The sequence below is a fragment of the Schistocerca americana genome, chromosome X, assembly GCF_021461395.2.
Source record: "Schistocerca americana isolate TAMUIC-IGC-003095 chromosome X, iqSchAmer2.1, whole genome shotgun sequence".
Classification (NCBI taxonomy): Eukaryota; Metazoa; Arthropoda; class Insecta; order Orthoptera; family Acrididae; genus Schistocerca; species Schistocerca americana.
Genome location: NC_060130.1, coordinates 433,683,925 through 433,709,955, shown reverse-complemented (window position 1 = coordinate 433,709,955; position 26,031 = coordinate 433,683,925). Strand labels below are relative to the sequence as shown.

At 37.4% G+C, this 26,031-nt stretch overlaps 1 protein-coding gene across 1 annotated transcript in view; it reads left to right on the top strand.

Annotated features, from left to right (window-relative positions):
* LOC124554740 (voltage-dependent calcium channel type A subunit alpha-1-like) overlaps window positions 1-26,031 on the top strand; it is a 339,549-nt gene that overhangs the window by 19,745 nt on the left and 293,773 nt on the right. The window lies entirely within an intron of this gene.

Sequence of the window (26,031 nt, the reverse complement as noted above, 5' to 3'; positions counted from 1 at the left end):
CAGGGTACCCACCACCACGCAACCGTATGGTGGCTTGCGGAGTATTGATGTAGATGTAGGTGCAGACTTGATTGGAAAAAAGTTTGACGGGGATCTCCTGAACTTGTTCAGGCAGATCTTGACTTCAACATACTCCCTATATGTGGATCAATTCTACAACCAAACAGAGGGGGGTGGCAGTGGGCAGCCCACTCTCACCAATGGCGCCAAACTTCTTTATGAAGAGATCTGAAGATGAGGCACTTGCACGGGCCCTGGATTAACTGAAATGTTTCCTCAGATACATGGATGACACCTTTGTTATTTGGCCCCACAATAGGGAAAAGCTCCTGGTTTACCTGGAATAACTGAACTCATGCCACCCTAACATAAAATTCACAATAGAAGAATGGACAACTCCCATTCATAGATGTTCTTGTCCAGAGGAAGGCAGATGCCACTTTTGGTTATAGTATTTATCAAAAACCAATTCACACTGATCTGTACTTGCAAGTCAGTAGCTGCCAACATCCAGTGCAGAAGAACGGTGCACTCAAAACTCTGGTTCATCGGGCATCAACTCTTTTGGATCCAGACAACTTGAGGACAAAGATAAAAGCAACTGCAGTTTGTGTTCTACAGAAACAAATATTCTTCCAGAGATATTCAGAAGGCACTGTGCCTTACTTCTCCACCAGATGGGTCAGTAGAAGTAGAAGAAGCAGCAAAGAAGGTTCTATTTTGCCATATGCCAGACCAATATCTGACAAAATCAGCAGAATTCTTCCCAAATATAACATCAAGAGTAATTTCTACCCATCAACCAAGATTAAGGCTCTATTAGGGAGTGTAATGGATGATCTGGACCTACAGAAACTGGCCATTCACCACATAACGTGTCATTGTGGTACATATGTATCTACATGGCTACTCTGAAAATGACATTTAAGAGCCTGGCAGAGGGGTTGTCAAACCACTTTCACAATAATTCTCTATTATTTCACTCTTGAACAGAACACAGAGAAAACAAACACCTACATCTTTCCATGCAAGCTCTGATTTCCCTTATTTTATTATGATGATTGTTTCTCCCTAGATATTTTTTCATTCGGAGGAGAAAGTTGGTGATTGAAATTTCAAGAGAAGATCCCACCACAATGAGAAACGCGTTTGTTTTAATTATGTCCACCTCAAATCCTGTATAATGTCCATGACACTCTCTCCCTTATTTCTTGATAATGCAAAAGTTGCAGCCCTTCTTTGAACTTTCTTGATATAGTCATTAATCATATATGGTAAGGATCCCACACCACACAGCAGTACTCCAAAAGAGGATAGACAAGCGTAGTGTAGGTAGCCTCTTTAGTAGATCTGTTGCATCTTTGAAGTGTTCTGCCAATAAAGTGCAGTCTTTAGTTTGCCTTCCCCATAACATTTTGTGTGTGGTGTTTCCAGTTTACATTGTTTGTAATTGTAATTCCTAGGTATTTAGTTGAATTCATGACCTTTAGATTTGATTGATAAAACGTGTAACCAAAGTTTAATGGATTCTTTTGGACAGTCATGTGGGTGACCTCACACATTTCATTATTTAGGGTCAATTGCCAATTTTTGCACCATACAGATATCTTTTCTAAATCGTTTTGCAATTTGTTTTGAACTTTTGATGACTTTTCTAGACAATAAATGGCAACATCATCTGCAAACAAGCTAAGATGGCTGCTCACATAGTCTCCTAAATCATTTATACAGATAAGGAACAGCAGAGTTATGGCATATATCGGTCAGACCCCCAGGACTCTTGACATCAGGTGTAAGGAGCACCTATGACACATCAGATTTAGGCGGACCTCCAAGTTAGCCACAGCAGAACATTGTTTGGAACTAAATCATTCAGTGAGTTACGAGATGTCAAGATTCTGACACAGACGCCCAGATACTGGGATAGCATTTTTAAAGAATCTGACAAAATAAAGGTCACACAGAATCGTAGCTGCTGTGACATGGGATATCAGCTTAGCTCAAACTGGAATTTGACACTCAGTCTCCTAAAGATACAATTGAGGAAACATCCAAAGTCTGGGGAAGTAATTTTGGAAATGACAGCAAATAACCCAGCACAGCCAACAAAGGGCACACAGAGGGTGGTGCTTCATACATCAAATCAAGTACCTGAGGATGGTAATTTAGAAAACAAACAGCAATTTGAACTCTAGTGGCCAGAAAATAATCTGACAGCCACTCCTGGCAGGTGCAGATCTTTGATGGAGCACCTGATGCAGCCAGTTATGTTAATAGAACACCATAGTCCATGGGAAGGCTTAAATGATGGCAATCAGAAGATTGAATGCCCAGTACAACTGGGAGGTGGAACAGAACATCATATGACAAAATTATTAACTGACAACAGCCAAAAAGTATGCACAAAGCAGTTGCAATAGCTATGGCTAGAAGATATTACAGTTCCTGCTACTGACCAGCGCATATCTCGGACAGAGTGCATGGTGCAGGGCGGCCTGATGATGGAGCACCCAGCCTCACATAGGTATAAATACTGGACCCATTCCACACTGGATTCAGACTCAGGGGCAAGTTACACAATCGAAATATAGTGATATAGTGCAAGTATGACATGGATTACTGGCAGAAAACCCAATTTTGCAAGATGACAATGCCTCACTGGGAAAGCCTGGCTGGCTCTGAGCACTATGGGACTCAACTGCTGAGGTCATTAGTCCCCTAGAACTTAGAACTAGTTAAACCTAACTAACCTAAGGACATCACAAACATCCATGCCCGAGGTAGGATTCGAACCTGCGACCGTAGCGGTCTTGCGGTTCCAGACTGCAGCGCCTTTAACCGCACGGCCACTTCGGCCGGCGGGAAAGCCTGAAGAGCTATAGATATACAGTTATTAAAACATCAAATTGTTAGCTTAGCAATATCTGTCAGTGTAATAATAACAGTTGACAAATTAGTGCTGGTGCTGAACTGAAGTGAAAATTCTCTCTGAGAAACACTTTCCACGTAGATTGTCAAGATGAGAGAAAAATTTCCTTTGTGGAATTTTCTCTTTCATTGTTCCAATTTTATTACATTTGACTACTCAATAATATCATCTTCATTCTGATCTTGAATTTATTGGTTTGCTGTTAAATTCATTACCTAGATTACACACGTCTTTTTATCTTAAACATGACAATCATTACAGGTTTTAGCCATATATTGCCCATATTTAGATTCTATGTGTCATAGGTGGCATTTGGTGAACAAGGCATGAAGTATAGAATGTGATGATGGCCAGTATGTGGCTGAAACTGGTATTGATTGTTATCACATTATTAACATAATTGTGTCTAAAATAAATATCTCGAACAGTCTTCTCGATGGAATGAATATCATTTTCCATTATCTTGACTTATAGTACTTGCTGTTTTACCCTTAGGAAAATTTTTCCCCACAAATTACATAAGAAATAAAATGCAACAAACTATTACATGAATCATAGTGGTTTAAATTCTCATATGAAGGAACATTTACTGTGCTTTCTGATGATGGAGTTTCTCCAAAAACCATGGTATTACCAAGCTTTCATCTGGCTCTCAGAATATAATGTTCCACAGTGCATACTTCAGCCACCTGTCACATAACAACAGCCATCTGAAATGAAACACTTCTAATGTTCTTCATACCATTCTGGCATTGGGTACCTCATTGACATCCTCCACTATGGTTTCATCTATATTTTGTTGTATTCTCAAATGAGAATATAATACCTTTCCAAGATTATCTCTGCACTCTTCAAAGAACACCCCTTCCCCCTTCCTTTCCACCAACCTGCACATTTTTCTAATTTATCCTTTCACGTCTGTTGTTCTCAACAGCATGCCCCTGGTCAAATTCCTATACTGTCTTAAACAACTAGTTACTGTGTACTAACTCCAGTTATTTTTTGACATTTTATAACCTGTAAGGGCTAGAGTAATGCATACAAATGGCCACATCAGCCATCATATTTGATGAAAACACTGTGCAGCATTCTGTACAGACATGAAAATGAGCAGTTGACACCTGTATGGCCACCAGCTGTCTTACAACTCAAGTCATTGTGGTCTTTTCCATGGACCCCCTTTCTCACTTCCTACCAACTAAACTGTTGTGATCATTCTTTCAAATTGTGCTATGGTTATGAAGGTCCAGTGATTTAAATTCTACTAGTCACTGAGTTTTCTTTTTTTTTTTTCTCTTATGTATCCCTTTCACCATTATCTTCTTCCTTTCCTATTTCTGTTTCAAACCTCTTTATACCACATCATCAGTGACATCAATACATCTCATCATTAATTGTCTTTATATTTGACTGTCACAGATTAATTATTTCTTTTATTCCCATTGGCCCTTGTTGTGCTATCTTTAGGGCCCCATTTCTTCCTGGCTCATTGTTTTTAATCAAATTCCTTCCCACCCCCACCCTATTCTTGTGTCTGTAAGTCTGTGTATGTCTTCATCCACCATTGGGAGCTGAATTCAGTATGTCTATGCATTTGTCTCACTTTTCCTCCCTCTGTAATTCCATCCAATCTATGATTTAAACAATCATCAGCAAACATTCAGTTCAACTTTCAACCATGTCTGCAATTCATTTGTGGAGCTCTCTTTTCTCATAATAACTGTTCATTTTCAAGCTTGCTATAACACTGTGATAAATAAAGTAACTGTTAATTTAAAGTTAGCCAACAAGCTGTTCCCTTCAATATTTAGGATTTGGAGTTTAGAATATCACCACTGCATTTTATGCAGTTGTTATGGGATCAAATGTGTGTGTTTCTTTTCTTTAAAAATCTTTATTAACTTTATCATATTTTACTATGGATTGTAGAGGTGTGAAAGTTGTCATTCTTGATTTCTCTCATAATATTAGATTCTGTTGTATTATCTACTGTTGTGTATAAAATTTCTGTCATGTGTAAACTATTATGATTCAGCATGTTACCAAGCTGTGATATGTAAATGGTAGAGACAGGCCACATGCTATATAATTTCTTCTCGTGCTTTAAATGTAGAAATACATCATGATGTGTCTGACGTGTTTTTATTTTAGAAAGAGAAGTTACTGCATTCAGTTATTTCATGGCAGTGAGGGAGCCCTATATAACACGTATTCTGTACATCCCTTTCAAATCTTTGAGTACTTGTTTATGATTCTTTTTATATCTGAATCTACTCTAGAGTGTATTTGTGTGACTATAACTAAAGAATTCCAATTTCAACATTTATCAACTTAAATTGATTAAAGTAAATACTTCAACATTAATAAAGTTGCAGTCCAAATTATTACTTCTCACTTGAAGTAAGCAGATACGTTTTGAGGTCTTGACTTTTGTCTGTAAAAATTGCATGTGTTTCTCTCTCCTTCTTTTTGTGTATGTTGTATGGCACCTAAGTGTGAACAGTTCTGGCTTTTGCAGATGAGTGTTACTGTTATTATGATTATTTGTGTCAAAGTTCCTGTTTCTTCAGTTGCCACAACTATCAGCACCACTTGCAAACCAGACAGTTTTCTTCATCATTGTATTTCCAGTGTACGAAATGATGATCATCATGAAGCACGGGGTTTAACAAAAATTTCTTCTCTATGAAATTTGAAATTAAAACCATATCAAATGGAAATTTAAATCTGAATTCTTGCCTGATGCTGGATATCCTCATCCCTACTGAGTTATCAAGGCACCATTCCTAACTTGCTTTAGAGAAAGTAAAAGGGAGATGCTGCCAGATGAAAGATATCAAGTTAGTTGTGAATCATGTCTGGATAGCTCAGTTCACAGTGCTTTCCCAACTTTTATATGATCCTTCTTTGTTTCAGTATGATAGAAATGACTTCTTACCAATTACTAGCAGGTTTGTAGGTAATGACAAAATCCAACAGAAAAAGTGCCTTTGAGATTGAGGCATTCTTTTTTCCAGTAATTCAAAAGACACTGTTTAGGTATGAAAAGTTTAGGTATGGAAAAGTCATCTAGCCACCATAGTCTTTGTTTGCTGTTTCACACCATTTTCTTTCCCATGTCATCCTGTTAACAATATTATTAAGTTTTTCAAAGTAACACATTATTTAGCTTCAGCATACCCAATAAATAGTCTGTCAATAAATTTCTACTGTTCTGCCAAGACAAGGTGCTACTTTCTTAGGCCAGATAGTTGCTTTCTAGAAAACAAGTACTCACTGTGACTTAGGATGTAACCTCTGCTGAAAGACATCCTTCAGATTTGCAAGTTAACAGAAACAAAATAAATGATTCTAGCTGTCTTCCATGTTTATGAGGAAATGCTTGCCTCATTGTTATCAGTGTTCCATAGGATTTCACAAATTTCTCATAATATGTAGCAAATTCATGCTACATCCTCCCTTATCCCCCCTTTTCTATTAACAGTGCATATATATGCATATATTTATTTTTATTTGTAAAATCGTGTGTGTGTGTGTGTGTGTGTGTGTGTGTGTGTGTGTGTGTGTGTGTGTGTGCGGAGAGAGAGAGAGAGAGAGAGAGAGAGAGAGAGAGAGAGATAGATAGATAGATAGAGAGAGAGAGATGGGGGGAATTGCATTCTACCTTTCACTTATCAAGATAAATGCCATGCTTTTTTCTGGCTCTGGAGATGGGAAGTCATCATCACATTTGTAAATACAAATAAATCGATTTCATATTTACTTCATAATACAGGAGTTTTACAAATATGTTTTCCATAAAATATTATTTTAACATGAATGCATGCTCACATGACAATACCCATTAATAAAATACTTTTGGGTTTCAAGCTGCATCAAGTAGTTGATTGTCCATGAGCATTGGCAGAGATCTCCTCTGCCACTGTCAAGTGGTTGACTGTCATGTGAATGCCGTTGATGTGCTCATATAGCCATGCTACCACCAGTGACATACTTGGTGCCCAGTTCTGCACCATAAATAGTAATGTTTTGGTGGCGTGACCAGCGCACCCTGTTTAACTCCCCAGTCACAGGGTCCCAGGCCTCACTCAGCTGCAGTCATCATCTTTATTGAGGGTGTTGTCTGATATTTTGATCTGTATTGCTTAATTTATTACACTATCCCAGAAGCTGTTCATCTTTTTAATAATAGAAGTATCATCAAATGAAATTTGTTGTTTGTTTTCCAGTGCATGCTCCCCTACAACTGATTTTTCAGGATAGTGTAGGTGGAAACACCTTTCATGTTCTATACAGCACTTTTTAATAGTGCGGACAGTTTGATTGACATAAAACTGCCCACACCCACATGGTATTTTGTATAGTCCAGGTGTTCTGAGGCCTATATCATCTTTCTCAGGCTTCATTAGTTGCCAGATCTTTGCTGGGGGCCTAAAGACAGTGTTGATTTTATGTTTCTTCAGGAGTTAGCTTATCTTCCATGTTACAGGACCACAAAACAGTGAAAACACAATCTTCTTCATGTCTTCTTCAGAGGCCTCCTGCTTTCACAGCTTAGATGATATTGTTTGCAAAAATTTTCTGTTGTTGTAATCGTTCTCCTTGAAAACTTTACATAAGTAGCCAAGTTCCCTCAACAGGTTTTCAGCATCTGAGACGATTTCAGCTTGATGTACCGAGATCATCAGAACAGACTGTTACTTTGTTGGGTGGTGGTAGCGGGTGGCATGTAGATATCAATCCATGTCAATGGGCTTGCTGTAAACACTGTGACCAAGACATCCATTGTGTTTACATCAGACAATAGTGTCCAGGAATGGCCAGGAACTGTCCTTGTCTACTGGCTTCATGGACTTTATGTGGTTGTGGGTGTTGTTGATGTGTTCCAGAAACTCTTCCAGCTTTTCATAGCCCGGAGACCATATGATGAAGGTATTGTCAACATAGCAATAAAAAGAACTGGGCTTTGCAGGAACCATGTCCAAGGTAATGTGCTCAAAATGCTCCACAAAGAGGTTGGGGTTACAACTGGAGCTAAAGGGCTTCCCATCATCATGATGTCCATCTGGTTGAAATATTCTACACCATGTAAAAAAATACAATGATCAGGGTATGTTTAAATATATCCACAATGGTGTCATCAAAGAGCCAGGACAGCAGGTCTATAGTGTCTGTGATGAGCACACATGTGAATAGGGGAACAACATCAAAACTAACCATAATATCCCCTTCACTAAGGTGTAGATTTTTAATTCAGTCAATTAAGTCCACTGTATTTTTTATATGGTGTGCTCAATGTCCAATGTGTGTTGAGATGAGGCTGGCCCAGTCCTTTGCAAGCCTATAGGTCGGTGATGTGATGGCGCTCACTATAGGCATTAAAGGTGTATCGTTCTTATGCATCTTTGGCACACCATAGAAAATGGGTCGTCTGGGTGCATGAGGGAGGTGGTTTTTAATAACACTCTCTTCCAGGGATGACCATTTAAGACTCTTCAAAGTCTTCCTCACTATTCTGGATGTTGAGTCCCAAGGTAGTTTTTTATATGTATCTTCCTCCAGCATCCATTGCATTTTCGCATCAGAGTCAGCTTGTTCCAGTATGGTGGCAGCATTGTCCTTGTCAGCAGGCATGATGATGGTGAGACAATCATTGTAGAGAATACAGAGGCCATTGTCTTCAGCTCTAGTCATGTTTGATGCTGGCAGCTTGGATTTTAAAAGAATGCAGCTTGTTTCTCTACGCACTTCAACTGGGAAACTTATGAACTGCTTGTTCAATACCACTTAATATGTAAGTGAAAGGGATACTAACATCATCAAGGCAGAGTGCCAAGGAGAAGCAGAAAGGAAAATTCAGTCGGCTTTCACTACAACAACATGGGGCAGAATGAAAAACTGTGGTACGTACCATGATCAACATGACAGCAAGAAACGTTGACGCAGGCCATCTGAGCAGTCAAGAAGGGGCCTAACTTTGCTGCTTCACCATGAAGTGTCCCTCTTTCTGACATATTAAGTGGTATTTAACAAGCAGTTCATAAGATTCACAGAGAAACTGAAGAAGGAATTCACAGAGAAACTAGTTGCATTTTTTAAAAATCCAAGCCACCAGGACCAAATATGACTAGAGCTGAACATGATGTCCTCTGTGCTTCCCGCAGTGACCTTCTCACTGAGGTTCTGCCATCTGAGAAGGGAAATGCTGTTGTCCTAATGGAACGAGCCAGCTATGACACAAAAATCTGGTGGATTCTGGAGGATGATACGTACCAAAAACTGCGTCGGGACCCAACATTCAGAACAGTGAGGGAGACTTTGGAACTCCTCAAATGGTCGTCACTGGAAGAGAGTGTTATTACACACCTCCTCCCTCAGTCACCCTGACCACCAACATTCTATGGTCCACCAAAGATGCATAAGGATACACCTTTAACGTCTGTAGTGAACACCACTGGATCGCCGACCTATAGACTTGCAAAGCGTTTGACCAGCCTCCTCTCGATGCATGTTGAACATTGAGCGCACCATACAAAAAAATGCAGTGGACTTCACTGATCAAATTAAATGTCTATGCCTTGGTGAAGGGGATATAATGGTGTTTTGATGTGGTTTTCCTATTCAAGTACGTGCCCATTACAGACACTGTAGACTTGCTGTTCCAGCTCTGTGATAACACCATTGTGGATTTGTTTAAACATACCCTGACATCATCATATTTTTTACATGGTGGAGAATATTTTAACCAGATAGACAGCATCGCGATGGGAAGCCCATTAGCTATGGTTGTACCCCCACCTCTTTATGGAGCATTTCGAGTACATTGCCTTAGACATGTCTCCTGCAAAGCCTAGTTCTTTTTATCACTATGCCAATGATTCTTTTGTGATGTGGCCTCATGGACATGAAAAACTGGAAGAGTTCCTGGAACATTACAACAACATCCACAACCACGTAAAGTTCATGATGGAAGTAGGGAAGTATGGTTCCTTGTTGTTCCTGGACGTCCTTCTGTCATAAACCCAATGGGTGTCTCGGTCACAGCGTTTACTGAAAGCCCATCAACACAAATCGGTATCTACATGCCACCAGTTACCACTGCCCAGCAAACAAATGGTCTCTTCCGAGGATCATGGTACATCGAGCTGAAATCATCGCAGGCACCAGAAACCTTCTGGGAGACCAGAGCCAATTATATTAAGTTTGCAAGAGAAGCAGTTACAGCAACAGACACAACTAATAAAGCCTGTGAAAGACAATACAGTCATCAGAACTCCTGGAACATACAAAATACTGTGTGGGTGTAGGCAGTTTTATGTCAGTCAAAGTGTCTGCATTATTGAACAGTGCCTCATAGAACGTGAAAGGTGTTTTGCCTATGTGATCCCAAAAAATCAGCTGTCGTGGAACATACACTGAAAAGCAGACACCAAATTGCATTTGATGATATTTGTGTTATTAAATGGACCAAAGGTTTCAGAGATAGCATAATAAATGAAGTAACAGAGATTAAAATATCTGACAACACCCTCAGTAAAGATGGTGGATTGTAGCTGAGTGCAGCCTGGGATCCTGTGGTTGAGGAGTTGAAGCAGGTGTTGAAGTGGCTGTGACAGTTGTGCCACCAAAACATTGCCATATATGGTGCGGGACTGGGCTCCCATGACATCACTGGTGACGGCTTGGCTATGTAAGCAAGACAGCGGCATTCACACGAGTCATCCACTTGACAATGGCAGAGGAGATCTCTGTCGAAAGCTCGTGGGTAGGTAACAACTTGATGTGGCTTGAAACCTGAGAATATTCTATTGTTATTTTAACAGTCCTGTTGTTTAAACAAAGCTTGTAAGTGTAATTTGTTAGCGATTAGTAGTTTGGTATAAGTCTCAGTTTTTGTATCTTGTTTCATCCTGAACTCCCAGTTCCCTTTCATCTTGTGTTGAAACTTAAATACAAACACATTCAAATAAATTTTTCAGTTAAATTTTTAATCTGTACTAAAATTTGAGCAAAACTGTGACTTGCTGCAGCATTATACAAACATATGTTACTTTCTCTTACTTAAATAACATTCAGCCTATTCTCTAGATTTAGAAAACTCTCTTCCTGTTCTGATTCAGTAGCATAAGTCTTGTCTGAAATACATAAGTGTGTAATAAGTGCTTCCATTTCATTTTACCCTAAAAATTAGCTATTCTTGCCAACCCCCACACTTTCCTGCTTCCCTTTTTGTGAAGTATCAATCTATTTTGAAACCTATAATTCTGCTGTAGCATAGTACAAAGGAGAGCTTCACTTCTGATTTTTTTTTTCTCCACTGTACCAGCGCAATAAATATAAAATACTTTTTAAAATTAAGATGTAGTCTATTTCTTTAATCATGCTGTACTCATATACCTGCAGTCCTTATATGGTTCTCTTCAACAATATTCTTCAGTGTCCACAAAGCACTTACTGAGATGTAGTATTTGTTCACTGCTGCAGTTCATGGTATATGTCTTGCTCTGAGATATTCATGCTGTCATGATGGGTAACATTGCTTACAGTATAACTGACACAGTGGCAATGCTGTATAAATTCGCTAAAGTACATCACAGTCCCAAAATTTGGCTTTGTTGAATGACAGATTGCTCACAAATTTTTCCTTATTCATGTTAAAGTCAGTTATGTAATAAATATACATTGTGTATTTCAGACTAGCTGTCTTCAACCCAATAGCAAACACATATTTCAGTGTCATAATGACCCACATTACCACATTGCAAAGGTGCTGTGTTCCTGTCACATATTTCTGTTATTTCATTAAACATTTGTAATGCCAAATATAGCTAAACCATCTCTACAAATGACAACAAAGCTGTGAACTGAATGAAAATTATTTGCATAATCTAGAAGAAGTTATCAGACTTATTAGTGATAATTTCAAGTTGTTAATAGAAACACACCACAGCTGGTTGAGTTTTTTTCCCCAAAATAACCACTGCTATTGATTCACACATTTTACATTTATCAGTAGGCCATGACAGACTTTTATATTGCTGTTTCTATTCTCTTGATTCTTAATGCACAGCTGACCTAGGGGACTGTGTTCTCACCAGTATATTTCAGATTTTCTATTCACAGCTCTACATGCTTGAGAATCAAAGTGGATTTTTAATTCAGCCTGCAGATGACAAAATGTATCATTATGTTACACCAATGCCAAAATCATCTCATAGCTGGTGATGGAATATGTATCACAAAATGAGAATTGCATGAATTACCTACAGAACATTACCAAATTCATTAAAAAAGGTTTGCTTGCATTAAAGCAGCAACTGTTACAAAATTTCAGGAAAGAGATATTGATATGGGTTGAAATAATAAACTATAGGGGTGAGGGAGATGGATATAATTTTAATGTGTATATTTCTGCCTGATTCACTATGACAGTGCATTGGGTAGTAAGTGTCATGCAAGCATCTGAAATATATAAATTTCCTTAACCATGGACTTTGAATAAAAGACATTTTGGTACATGCATATTTCTTCTGCTCAGTTGTTGCTGGACAAGAAACTTGATTTATATTCTTGAAAATGTGTTTGTGCAGTTAATTTCAGTACAAACCAAGTATACAGCAACATGTCTAAAAACAATGGAGTAGATTGCAAAATCATGTTTCAGCCCAAGAAACACAATGGAACTAGTATAACTGAGTTGATACCATAACAATCCAAATCCTTATTTGTAATCAGTCACCTGCTAAACTGTTTAGACATACTGTTGTTTACTTGCTAGTATGTTGCAGAATTAATTATGCAGAGATGTGTAACTATTAGGCAAAAACAAAGAAAGAAAGAAAGAAAATAAGAAAAAGAAAGGTGTGTGTACGAAAATGTCTTATTCAATGAGATAGTACAGGAAATTTATATGTTTTGAATTCTTTTATGAAGAAGGAAGGAAGGAAGATCAGCGTTTAATGTCCCGTTGACATCAATGTCGTTGGAAGTGGAGTACCAACTCAGATTAAGGAAGGATGCGGAAGGAAATCAGCCATGTCCTTTCAAAGGAGCCTTCCTGGAATTTGCTTTAAGCAATTTAGGGAAATAAAGGAAAACATAAATAAGGGACGTCAGATGGGGATTTGAACTACCGTTGTCCTGAATGTGAGTCCAGCGTACTTACCACTACATCACTTGGTTGCTTCTGTTGTACTTATAAAAGCAAGACATTTTCCGGGAAAAAATATGAAAGTATATGCATTATGACTATCTATACCCACACAATAATTTATTATTCTCACATATATTGCCGAGCGGGATAACCGTGCGCTCTGGGGCGCTTTGCCACGGTTCGCACAGCTCCACCCGTCGGAGGTTTGAGTCCTCCCTCAGATGTAGATGTCTGTGTGTGTGTGTGTGTGTGTGTGTGTGTGTGTGTGTGTGTGTGGGTGTGTGTGTTTCGTCCTCAGCATAAGTGTAAGTTAGGTTAAGTAGTGTGTAAGCCTATGGACCAATGACTTCAGTAGTTTGGTCTCATAGAATTTATCACAAATTTCTAATTTCTTACATATATTATTATTAAATGTAAATTGAAGGTGGAGAGAGGAAGAAAGAAAAGGAAAAGGAGGGGGATCACTGCTGTCAGTTGTATTGGGACTGTATGTGGAATAACAAGTGAAAACGTGTACTGGACCAAGGTTCAAACCTGGGATCTCCTGCTTACTAGGCATATGTGTTAACCACTGAGCCATCCAGGACACAGTGAACCCCTGAGCAACTTGGGACACAGTGTTATTGCAACTACATGGACTATCTCGGCACACCTCACAGCCGATTCATATCCCCATCAGTCCCTGTTCATTTCCTCCATGTTTGCTCTCAGAGATTCCCATAGGATGTCAGATGTATTTGGGCATCCACACTGAAGAAGGTGGATCCATTGCCCAGCTAGGCCGATCAGGTTATATGAATGCGTGGTGTCTGTTCTTTTGGACATTCATATAATTATTATGATTATCCTATAATTATTGCAGAAACTAAATTTAAACTTCAGTTTTAATAGATAGTTTTACTTGCCCATATGAAATATGAAAGAAAGGTGATGATATATTCACATCTGCGACATCCATCTCAGTAGGTATGTAACTGCACTAAGTGAAAGGCCAGCACTTGGTTTGAAATGTGTGAAACTTTATACACACATAGATATTTGTCTGGGGTGTAGCCATGTATGGAAGTGAAACACAGACAACAAACAGTTCAGATAAAAAGAGAATAGAAGCTTTCAAAATGTGGTGCTACAGAAGAATGCTGATGATTAAATGGAGAGACAAGATATTAGTGGCACAACTTGACCAAAAGAAGGGACGGAATGGTAGGACACATTCTGACGCATCAAGGTATCACCAGCTTAGTATTGGAGGGAAGTGGAGGGGGGGGGGGGGGTTAAAATCATAGAGGGATGCCAAGAGATGGATACAGTGAGCAGATTCAGAAAGATACAGGTTGGAGTTGTTGTTTGGAGATTAAGAGGTTTGCACTGGATGTAGGAGCATGGACAGCTGCATCAAACCATAAAGACAACAACATATGTTAAAGATCTAAATCACAATGTATTATAGTTAGATTTGAGTCATAATGATTGAGAATCAAAATCATAAGATTGTTAATTGCAGTCTCCTCTTGTAAGAAGTATATGAAACATTTGAAAGATCTCCCTACCCATGTTCAAAATTGTCTGTATGAGGCAAAAATTGAGAGGTATTCAAGTGACTATGAGATAATGCAAACTGTGGAACAATAACATAACATATGTTTCATCTAAATGATGGAACCATTTTAATCACTGTAGGCCATCAGTTTGATTCCTTTAATACACCATGCGTATAAATTGCATTACTGGCCAGTTTCAGCCTTAGGTCATTTTCAGATGTGTGGCATTGGTGGTGTGTTGAAGCACAACTTTCACAACATGTCATAATTGCTACGTTTATGTATGGGTACAGAAAAGTGCACAGTATGCTGTTGAACAAATTTGCAAGGACTAGTAACCTAGGTGTCAGTAAGGATTTTGCCTACATGACCTGTTGGGAAAATTGTGCTTGTAAGCTGACTGGTGTGTGCAAGACTATATTTGTAACATTCAACATGTAAGATTATATTTGTAACATTCAACATGTGTATGTATGTATGGACATATGCCTGTCCACACATAACATGAGACATGTGGAAATTATGTAACTTACATTTGATATCAGTAGTCATTGTTCTGGAGATGAGTAACTCTACAGAGGACATAACAATGACTAAGGACTACAGATACAGTATGCAGTGCAGTTACACAAAACAGATCAGGACTGAGAAGATGACTGAAATGCCTATGAGACATAATTATGTTTGCATCACCAGCTATTTAATAATGATTTTTTTGTGAACACATTCACCTTGAAGCCACTCTGCCACAATTATGACCGATAAAATGTGAGAAAATAACTAATACAGAAAACTGATGTACTGAACATTTCCTTTTCAATATTAATGCTGGTGTTGACAGGTAACTATTTGATCTTAGACATTTCTTGGTATTTTCTCAAGTACATCAGATAATTGAAATGAAGTTAACAGCTATTGTCTCAAGAACAAAATTCTCAGTGACTTGGGAATGATAACACAGTTTGCATATGGAATTACAGTTTAAGTAGAGAAACTCAAGCAGTGTTCTGGTTGGTCAGTATATGCATGTTGTATACAGCTGGAATTAGAAGAATAGACTCATAATGAGTTCCAAAAATAAAACTCAACCAGTTAAAGATAACCAAGGAAATTGACAATCATTCATAGAAAAGTGAAAGTTTTCTGAAACCAATGTGTTCTTGCTTTTGGTAAAGAGAAGATGGAACATGGAGAAGAATAGACACACTGTCTTAACTATTTGAAAAATTCTTTTTTTCTCTGTAAATTTTCATGGTACTCTCCGTTTAGAGAAATCCACAATTCCAAAAGTTAGAACTTCTTTTGTCTTTGTGAAAGTGACATTCAGTTTGCTGCAACATTTAGTTCTGTTAAACTTTTTGTTCATAGTTTTCTGATCTTCTGTGTAATACTATTACATTAGTAAAGGATATTGAAATCAAAATGTGAAGGGGTCACATATAAGTTATCGTGGCAATGTATTACTTTCTGGAAGGACATTTTTCATGCACATGATTTTCATGCTTTATTACTTTATGATTGTATGTATACAAAAAGTTAAAGCCTGTCCTATAAACATATTATCAGTGTAATATTAACACAAACATTAATCAAACCAACAGCCTGCAGGGAATGGAGGAGAAAAGGTCCCATGAACATGTGTCTGGAAATGAACGGTGTGTGTGCAATGACAACAAATTGTTCCAGAACACAGTGCAGAGCTGCATTGCATCCAAGTCACAACTGATGTTTAGAGTGGCCCATATGGGATTGCAGGTGATAGGGATAGTAGGTTGCCATGCAAGATACACATAAACATACTTTGGCTTACACCACGTTGCAGGTCATTTGTCTGGAGCTTGTACTAGGGTTTGTTTCAATATCCTGTAGACCCTGGACCTCCAAATCTGGTGTACGCACAATCTGCTGCCTCCCTCATGTTTGTCTGTCTGAAAGGATTCATGATCACACAAATGCTGAAAAAGGGCTTGAAATGTTGCTTGATGTGGTTGGTATCAGTTTGTTAGTTGGTTGCGTGTTCCATTGATTAATCACACGGTACGGTAGCTGTTATGATGTGGAACGTGTCAAGTGCACAAGAAATGCACATATGAAACAAGATTTTTTAATAGTATTTCACAGGAGGTTTTTAGCTGAACTTTAATCTGACTAAATTTTTTTTCAAAACAAACTCTTCCATGTACTGCCTGGCTTTTTCTTTTGAACTGTTCTCACCAATTTTTTCTCCTACACTTAAGAAATGGTTGTTAAATACATTAGCTACTTGTGTACTGTTGGTTATGATGGTCTCGTTCTCCTTAATACTACCTACCCCAGTGGTTACTTTTCCTGTCTCCCTTCTAACAACATTCCATATTGATTTGATTTTATTGCCAGAGTTGTTAATTTCTTCTCTAACATACATATTTCTTGATTTCCTTACAACTTTTCTCAGTATATTACAATAATTTTTATAGTGTAAAACTACTTCTGGATCTTTACTAGTTCTTGCTGTCTCAGAAAGTTTTCACTTTGTTTCTGAAGACACTTTAATACCTGTAGTAATCCAAGGTTTCTTTGAAAAGATTGTGGTGGTACATTTAATAATTTTCTTTGGGAAACAATGTTCAAAGAGGGATATAAATTTATCATTAGCATTTGGCTCATTATATACATCTCCCCAATTAATATATCTAAAGCTTTCTTTGAAGTACTCTATAGATATCGGGTTGAGCGACCTTACACTTTTACTTAATGGTTTTCGAACTGTACACCCTGTTAGGTTTTGTAAGTTAATCAGTTGTGCATCATGATCTGACAATCCATTTACCACAGGGAAAGCATGTGTTTGTGTTTCATCCTCTTTCTGTACAAATACATTATCTACTAGTGTGCTACTGTCTTGAGCTATATGTGTAGGGAAATTGATCACTGATTCTAAGTTATATGTTGTTAATAACACTTCTAGTTCACTTTTCCTCTCAGAATTATTTGGGAAGTTTACATTGAAATCACCACAGAATAATAACTTCTTCTTTTTGTCTGACAGACAGCATAATAGGGAGTCAAACTTTTTTAAGAATAGCTCCCAGTCTCCTAATGGGGACCTGTACGCTGTTGCTAATATCAATACAACATGATCTAGCTGAAGTTCACATGCACAAACCTCAAAGTGCTGATCAACACAAAATTTGCTTGCTTCTACAGTTTTGGATTTATACCCATGTTTTATGAAAATGGCAACTCCTCCTTTATCCATCCTAGATCTACAAGTGTAAGATGCTACATTATACCCACTTATACTGACACTATCCATGCCCACAGTTACATGGTGTTCAGGCAGACAGAGCACATCAATCTCATTCTTATTTTTGAGGTCATCTAAACACACTAATAGTTCATCTACTTTATTTTTTATTCCCCTGATATTTTGATGAAGTAAGTTGATACTGCCATTAGCTTTACACCTATTTACTGTACATGTGAGGGTACTTGTTTTTGTTTAGCCCTGCTGCCTCTCGACCATTTCCAACTGTTTTACCATATGCAAACACCATCTCAGCTTGTTTCTGACATAAACATCAGACTATTCTGTTGCTTACAGTACACCACCCAAGGAACACATGGCACGTGGTCAGAGGAACTGTCATTCGTCAGTGCCATCTACCATAGCAATGACACATTTCAGGACACATGTTCATAGAAACGTTTTTCCTCCATTTCCAGTCAAGAATCCATCCTTGCAGTTTGTCAGTTTCATTAATGTTCACCCTGTGTATTAATTCCATGAAAATTTACTTATAACAAAACTTTTTTTCATTATGTAGTACCAGTAAAGTTGTTTAACAGAAAACAACATTATACCTTTAAAACACATACTAAATTTTCTAAATTCATGCTAGTTAGATAATGAAAGCATAATTTTTTCTTCATTTTATTTCCTGTTATGTAAATCACACAAAAGTTCACTTTGGGTACAACACCAGAGCTCTCATCATCTGGAAAGAGAATTGAGCTTTCATCATCTGGCAAGAGAATTGTGTTATTTAAAAGCAGTTGGCTGGCAATAAATACATAATCATGCTAAGCTGACTTACAGGTAACTGCTATATTGGAAAGATCAACCATGAAGTACAGAAGTTTAAATGGCACATGACCATGATGATGTCATATCTTGTACTCACCATGTGAGAAAAAAATCACCCACAGGATGGGAAAGTGATATTTTGAAACATTTTGACCATGTCATTAAATCCTGAGACATGGAGCACACCATTTCAGCAGTTAATGGGAAATATTTTGCACCACGTGTTTCTCATTGTGAATGTGAAATGTCCTTAACTCAATTTTTAATTAGTGTGCATGGAATAAAAAAAAATTGCAGTTTAAGAACGTAACCCAGCTTCGGGTTTAAAGTTATTGTTACTGTTATTCTGCCTCATCTCTCAATGTATATTAATATATTAGAGCAAAGTGAAGAAAACACACACGCACGCACGCACGCGTGCATGCGCCCACCCACCCACACACACACACACACACACACACACACACACACACACACATACACACCACACCTTACCACACCACACCACACACACACACACACACACACACACAGAGGTTGATAAATTCAGTATCTACTGACCTTCATATTGATAAGATATTAAAATTTTCACATTCCTTCCATCAGTAAACTAAAAATGAGACACATGTATTCACTGTTAATGTAGTCAGACAATTGGATTAATAATTTTAAGAGAAAAATGAGGTTAAATAAGTACTACAACAGAAAAAAATAAAATAATTTCATTTGCATGAAAACAGTGTTTCTCAGTTTACAGGTGTTTGGACAATCACAACAGGAATGATGAACATCCTTGTACAAAAAGAAAATAGGTAGTGACACTAGAAGCAAGAAGATTTTAAGATTTTATTACCTAGAGTGAAAAAAAAAAAACAACTGGGGGGGGGGGGGGGGGGGAGTGTAAAAGCATTAGCCTCTCCTATCATTGTCATGGACATTGTTAGTAAAGTGTGCACCGTGCATGGTTGAGGGGGATTAGTGATTCAGGGTAATAATTTTCATGAACTGGGAAATGTTTATGACAAATCAATTACCATGTAACAGAACCATATATTATATTTAGTTTCAGTGTAATGAAGACGCACATCAGTTCAAAGGAGACCAGTAAGGCTTACTATGTTCTTTTCTCAGAAAAAATATTGCAATGTTGTAGTCCAGGAATTTTTAAGGCATATTCAGCATTTATCTGATTTACAACCTGATGTAAAAAAAGTAACAGCTTACAAGAGAGACAGTCTGATGCATGGTTAGTCTGATGTATGGTAAGAGGTTTCCTGATATTTGTTTGACTGGCAAACTATGTCAAGTCACACCAGACTAATATGCTTTCAAATAACTGCACATCTAGTTGAAAACAGTTGATGAGACATTTACTTCAATGGCAGTTGTCTACATTGATAAAATGTATCAAAGGGGGGCAAGAACCATTCCATGCTATGAATCCAGGAAACATTTTCCCACATAAGAAGCATTTTCAGTTAATATGTTCTTAGGAATGAGAATAAGTTTGACCTACATGTTGCAGATTCCTCTCAATAATATTTCCAATGGTGGCTACAGACTTGTAAATGGATAGATAGTAGTTAGTCATTCAGTGTTGAACATGACTGCTTTTCATTCTAATACTATTTATACTGAAATTCTTTTATTTGTCAATCACTTCTTATATCGTTTTCTGTTGTTGGGTTATGGGAGATAAACAACTGATATTATTTCCTCTTTCTACTTTTTTAATTAGTACTAGTGTCTATGTTATTGCTGATAATCTAATTGAATGATTGGAGGTTTTTCGTCTCACTATATGTTTAACAAGATTTTTGGAAAAAAGTTTAAATTTCCTTGGAAGTTTTCACCCCAATTACCAATTGAGATTGATTTGATTCAGTGGTAACTTAACTGCTCAATGAGAATCAGGATTTTGTTATTCATTTACAGTTTAATCACTGATGTAATTTAAAGGAGACTTGTGCGAAACAAGTATTATAATATGATGATTTGTAGGATACTGTTGTAATTTACAGGATGGTCTGATGATTTAGTCTTTCTTAAAGATGAGTAACACATCTACAGAAAAATATAAATGACGAATATAGAAATTTATCAACATTTACGTACCTTTTATTCAATGATAATACTATGAAAGCTTCAAAATTTTGCTAATGTGTAACAGCATTTTTAAATAACGATATAGTGTAACATTTCCTTCTGAAATAGTAACACCTACTGTAGACGTTTGTTTCTTTCTTTGAATGTGTTATGGATTTTCAAGAGCATGTACTGTGGAATCTTGGAATAAAATTTTAATCTAAGAGAAGAAAATATGAAATTTTTCTTCTTCATAGTTTTATATGCATGTTGAGGATGTTTTCCTGTGAATAATACTGGACTGCCATGTTTGAAGCTAAACACAAATTTAAAGATACTGAATAGTAAAGTATTTAGTCTAATAAATGATGGTTGGCAGAAATTTCTAGGGTTTATGTTACACATATCTCTACTAAGTGTATTTTTGTAATGATAATACCCTATTACAAACAAAAGAAAAAAAAACAAATCCCCCTCTTACGACAGACTCAGAGTATCTGTGCTAATCTTCCTTGAGTATGTGTCAGTAGCACAAGACACTAATGTCATTAGAAATGCGAGGCTGTTCAATTGGTTTGCTTGGTAGAGTATGTGTGAAGACCTTGACAGATTTACTTTTCAAAAGCAGAGCTGCTGACTTTGTGTGTGTGTGTGTGTGTGTGTGTGTGTGTGTGTGCGCACGCGCGCGCGTGTGCGTGCACGTGCATGCAAGGCGCTTGCATGCACACATGTGGTGGGAGGTCTACCTTGCACACCTGTTTTTTTAAATTTTGTAAGCAATTTGATTTTGGTTTTTAATATTTGAGGTGTTTTAGGTGAATGTTGGTCATGGTTAATTTTGTTTCATTTACATCAGACTTCTGTTCCAAGCTGTTTAGGGTGTCTATAACATGTAGTAAAACTGATTGGTAATTTATAATTGTAAATCATCTGCATAAAATAAAGCAGTATACAGCCTAATATCAATCTTGTGGGACTTCCTAAGGAATTCTTATTTTTTGTGATAAATAATTTCCTTTACATGATGTTTCTGCTACCTTTTACTCTTCTCTGCTAAATACCAATATAAACTATGTCAAAAATTGCCACTAATATGGTATCTGTATGATGTATAGATGAGCACAGAGGGGTTCATGCTAATTAATGGTTTTGTAAGGTCATATAAGCTTCCAATTTCCTTTTGGGACATGTCCTAAAATAAACTATATTTTTCTATATTTTAATTGCTGAGCCATGTTATACTTAAGTCTTTCTAGTTGCTGAAATGATTTACTGCAGTAATATTTTAAAAACTTTTGAAAAAGTTTGGGAGAAAAAAAATGAGATGGTAGTTTAGTTAAACCTTAACCTTATATACTGATCTTTCTTCAGTCAATGAAGAAAAAGAGTTCATTTATTTATACTCCTAGTAATGATTGTCCATAGTTTACTTATATGAGTGGCATTGTTATACCATTTTCTTAAGGGCAAGGCACGTGATAAAGAAATAATTCATTTGTATCTAGTTATTCAGTTCTTAAGTTTGAACTAGATGTTTTAGTAACATACACAGCATACCACTGAACATAGTATAGTACAATGACCTTACTGTAAATGAAAGAGCAACACTTGTAAGTGACCATATATTCAATAAATGGAAAGCCACTCCAGTTTCTTCTTTTCAGAACTTTATTAAGTTCAAATGACCACTTTTGGCCTTTACATTATGCCATTATCATGTGTATCTGAAGTATATGTTCATACATAATATGATGGGCACATAAATATTTTTGTTTCCTTATAATAGGAGATGAGAGGCATTGCTTAGATATAGAAAGTACAAGTGCAGAAATAATGCACAACTTATATTATGCTGTAGAGAAGCAATATCAAATGATAGAAACAGTACAAGGTGAGTGGATTTTAAAAAGTGTCACACCCAATGACATCATCAGAAAAATGGGAATGTCATAATTATAAAAATTGCGCAATCTGATACTTTAAAACTGTTAACATGGTCCAACTTAAAGAGAGTTACTTGATTTGTTTCAGAATTACATTACATGTTTTAGATAGAATAAAACAGAAAAAGTCAAGTAGATTTTAAAAATTTTTGTGCCCAATGCTGTCATTAGAAAATGGATATTTCATAAATATAAATACATAGAATCTGAAAAACTGTTAACATGCTTTACCTTCTGTTTTTCAGAATTACATTTGGATGTTTTTCAAATAAAATCTGAAGTTTATTATTTGAATTAATAAGGTGTGAAATAGTTGCAATAAATGAGGTGTCCAAATCAAGAGTAGAGGTACGACCTCTGATGAGTAAAATTTGAACCACGCATAACTGTCAAGGTGTAGAATGGCTCGGGCACTTGTGAACTTAATAAAGTTCTAAAAAAAAGCAACTGGAATGCCTTTTCATTAATTGAACGCAGTTGTGGGATCAGAATCACCCAGATGTGGAGAAACTAATAATATAAACAATAGTCAAGACAGTATACGGCAGTCTGAAGACAATCTAGGGCATTTAGTGATTCTTTTATTTCATGGCTCACATGGAACACACATTTGCATGTAGGAACCACACACACACACACACACACACACACACACATACACGCGTGCGCACACTGTTCTTTCCGACTTAACAATTACTAAAACAAACAAAATGGGATAGTATGTGGCTTAAATAGCCATATTGAGGGTGTGAAAAGAGATCTTCATTGTGACTGTATTGATTCATATTTGTTTTTAATTTATACATGGTGTACATTAATAAAACTGATAAACTGCAGGGATGGACTCGTGACTGGAAATGGAGGAAAAAAGGGTCCTATGAACATGTGTCTGGAAATGGACAGTGTGCGTGCAAAGGCAACAAATTGTCCTGGAACACAGTACAGAGCTGCATCACGTCCACATCAGAACAGATGTTCACAGTGGTCTCCATGGGATGCAATGCATGTGTTCACACGTTGCATCATCAGTTGCTGATGACAGAAATCCAATAATTGTGATGGTCTGGTGCAAAAACCATCAACAAAATCCTTCCCATAGTGGAATATCCACCGCTGATAAGCCCTGCACTCATTGCAGGTGACAGGGAGATTAGTGGTTATCATTGGATACACATAATTGCACTTTGGTTTACACCATGTTGGCGAGGCACTTGCCTGGAGCATGTATTAGGTTTCATTTCAATATCATGCAGAACCTGGTCCTCCAAATCTGACGTACGCTCAGTCCACTGCCTCCCTCCATGTTTGTCTCTCTGAAAGGACCCATAATCACACAAACGCCCAGAAAGGGCTAGAAATGTTGTGTGATATGGTTGCTTTTTTAGGGTACTTGTTTTGGCATAGCTGTGCTTTGATATAGCTGTGTTGCCTCTCAACTGTTTCCATCTGCCTGGCCATACACAAACACCATCTTGACCAGTACAGTGCATTAATCATCCAGCCTGTAACACACAAGGAACACATGGCATGTGGTCAGAAGAGCTTTCATTCATCAGCACCATCTACCGTGGCAGACACTTGCTCATAAGACCTTTTTTCCTCAAATTCCAGTCGGTAATCCATCGCTGCAGTTTGTTAGTTTTATTAATATTTTTTGCAGTAATTTTTCAAATCCTCTTGCCTGCAAAGTCACTTATGGTAAGAATTCACTGAAGAATGTTTAGATTGCATCATTAGCAAATTAGAGTCCTTTCATACTCCAGTAACCCTATGTTCAGCAATATGTGAATGATACGAGACCAGTTCAACATCATTACTTTCTTCAAATAAGTTTACACCGAAGTTGTACTCTAGTGTATCAAAGCGTATAGTAACTTCATGTGTCAGCAGGTGGCATAGAACATGGTGCAGCATGATGCTCAACTGGTTACAGAATGTAGATTATTCTTCAGACTGTCCATGAAGATGACACATTTGCAATGCCTGTTATGTTCACCATGTAAAGTATGAGCTACATAGTTAATATGTTGAAGTGCAGAAGGGGATGATTTCTTTCAAGCATATCAAACAAGTGTCAGTCTGTGAAACAACTGGCCATGTTTATATTGCCACATCACATCATGCAGGTTTATCAGCAGCGGCAGACATTCCAGTCTGCAAGGAACAAGGAAGTCACTTAAGAGTTGTAGTCAAAATATGAAAATTCATAAACCATGACTGTCAGTGTCCCAAACACATTATTAGAAGGTACAAATTGATGCTTTTTTAAAGTGCTCAACAAATGTGTGCAGGTGGCACCGAGAGTGTTGCCAAAATGTGGGTTTTAGGGGGCCCTTGGACCCTTTGCCATTTTATTTTCATGCATATGTCAATGTAACAAGTTCAATGGAGCTGCAGCACCATGATGTTCATAGAGGAGGATTAAATCCTTCGGGAAAGGGGGGCGGGGGTGTCTGCAGTGTCAAAGGAATGGTTTTGGTGGCGCCCTGAATGCCACCTCATGAGATCTGTCTGTGTCCATGCCAAGCAGTGGTGTGTCTGAAATGGTTTTCCTCAGTCACCCAATGAAAACGGTGTGATTTAAACACTGGGAATTGGTTTCTGACTTCCATCGCAGAAACATAAATAGAATGGGTGAGATGAGGGTGAGGGGGATGGGGGTGACAACCTTCCCATCATGTGACACATCCATGGTGGCATTGGGGCATAATTGGGGTGAAATTTGGTGCCATGCAACCCACCTTACATCTCACATGAACAGATGAGCTCTGGCCTTTTTTAGGATATGTTGACACCTTGCTGTTTGAAGCAGCGTTGAGCCATGAAGTGACAACGCAGGGTCCCATGCTTTTTACATTATTACAGAGGAAGGTTGTAAGCACCTTTGAGGCAAATTTCACTCTTCTGCAGTGCAATGGTCACACTGATAGGGTTTCAAAAAGTGGCCCTATAATTCTTTGAATAGTTTATTGGGCAGATTATGAATATTTCCACATACGCGGCTGTAATGCGGTTCCTATTCTCTTAGTTTCCTACCCATATATACTGTTTAAAATGTAGCTTGTTTTAATTTTATCACTGTTAAGTTTTGAGGGCATGCTTAAATATTGTGACTAGGTACATCAATTACTTATATTTGCTGCCTGATTGAAATTGTCACTATTTTTATAGTTTCATGATTTGATTTTAACTCACCAAATATTTTTTATCTCTCTATGAAAATATTATAGAACAAGTCTTTCAATTTATCAGATTTTCTAAATAATTTCATTGGAGTGCATCAGTAGCTGCTAGTTTTATTTTTATTGTGGGTA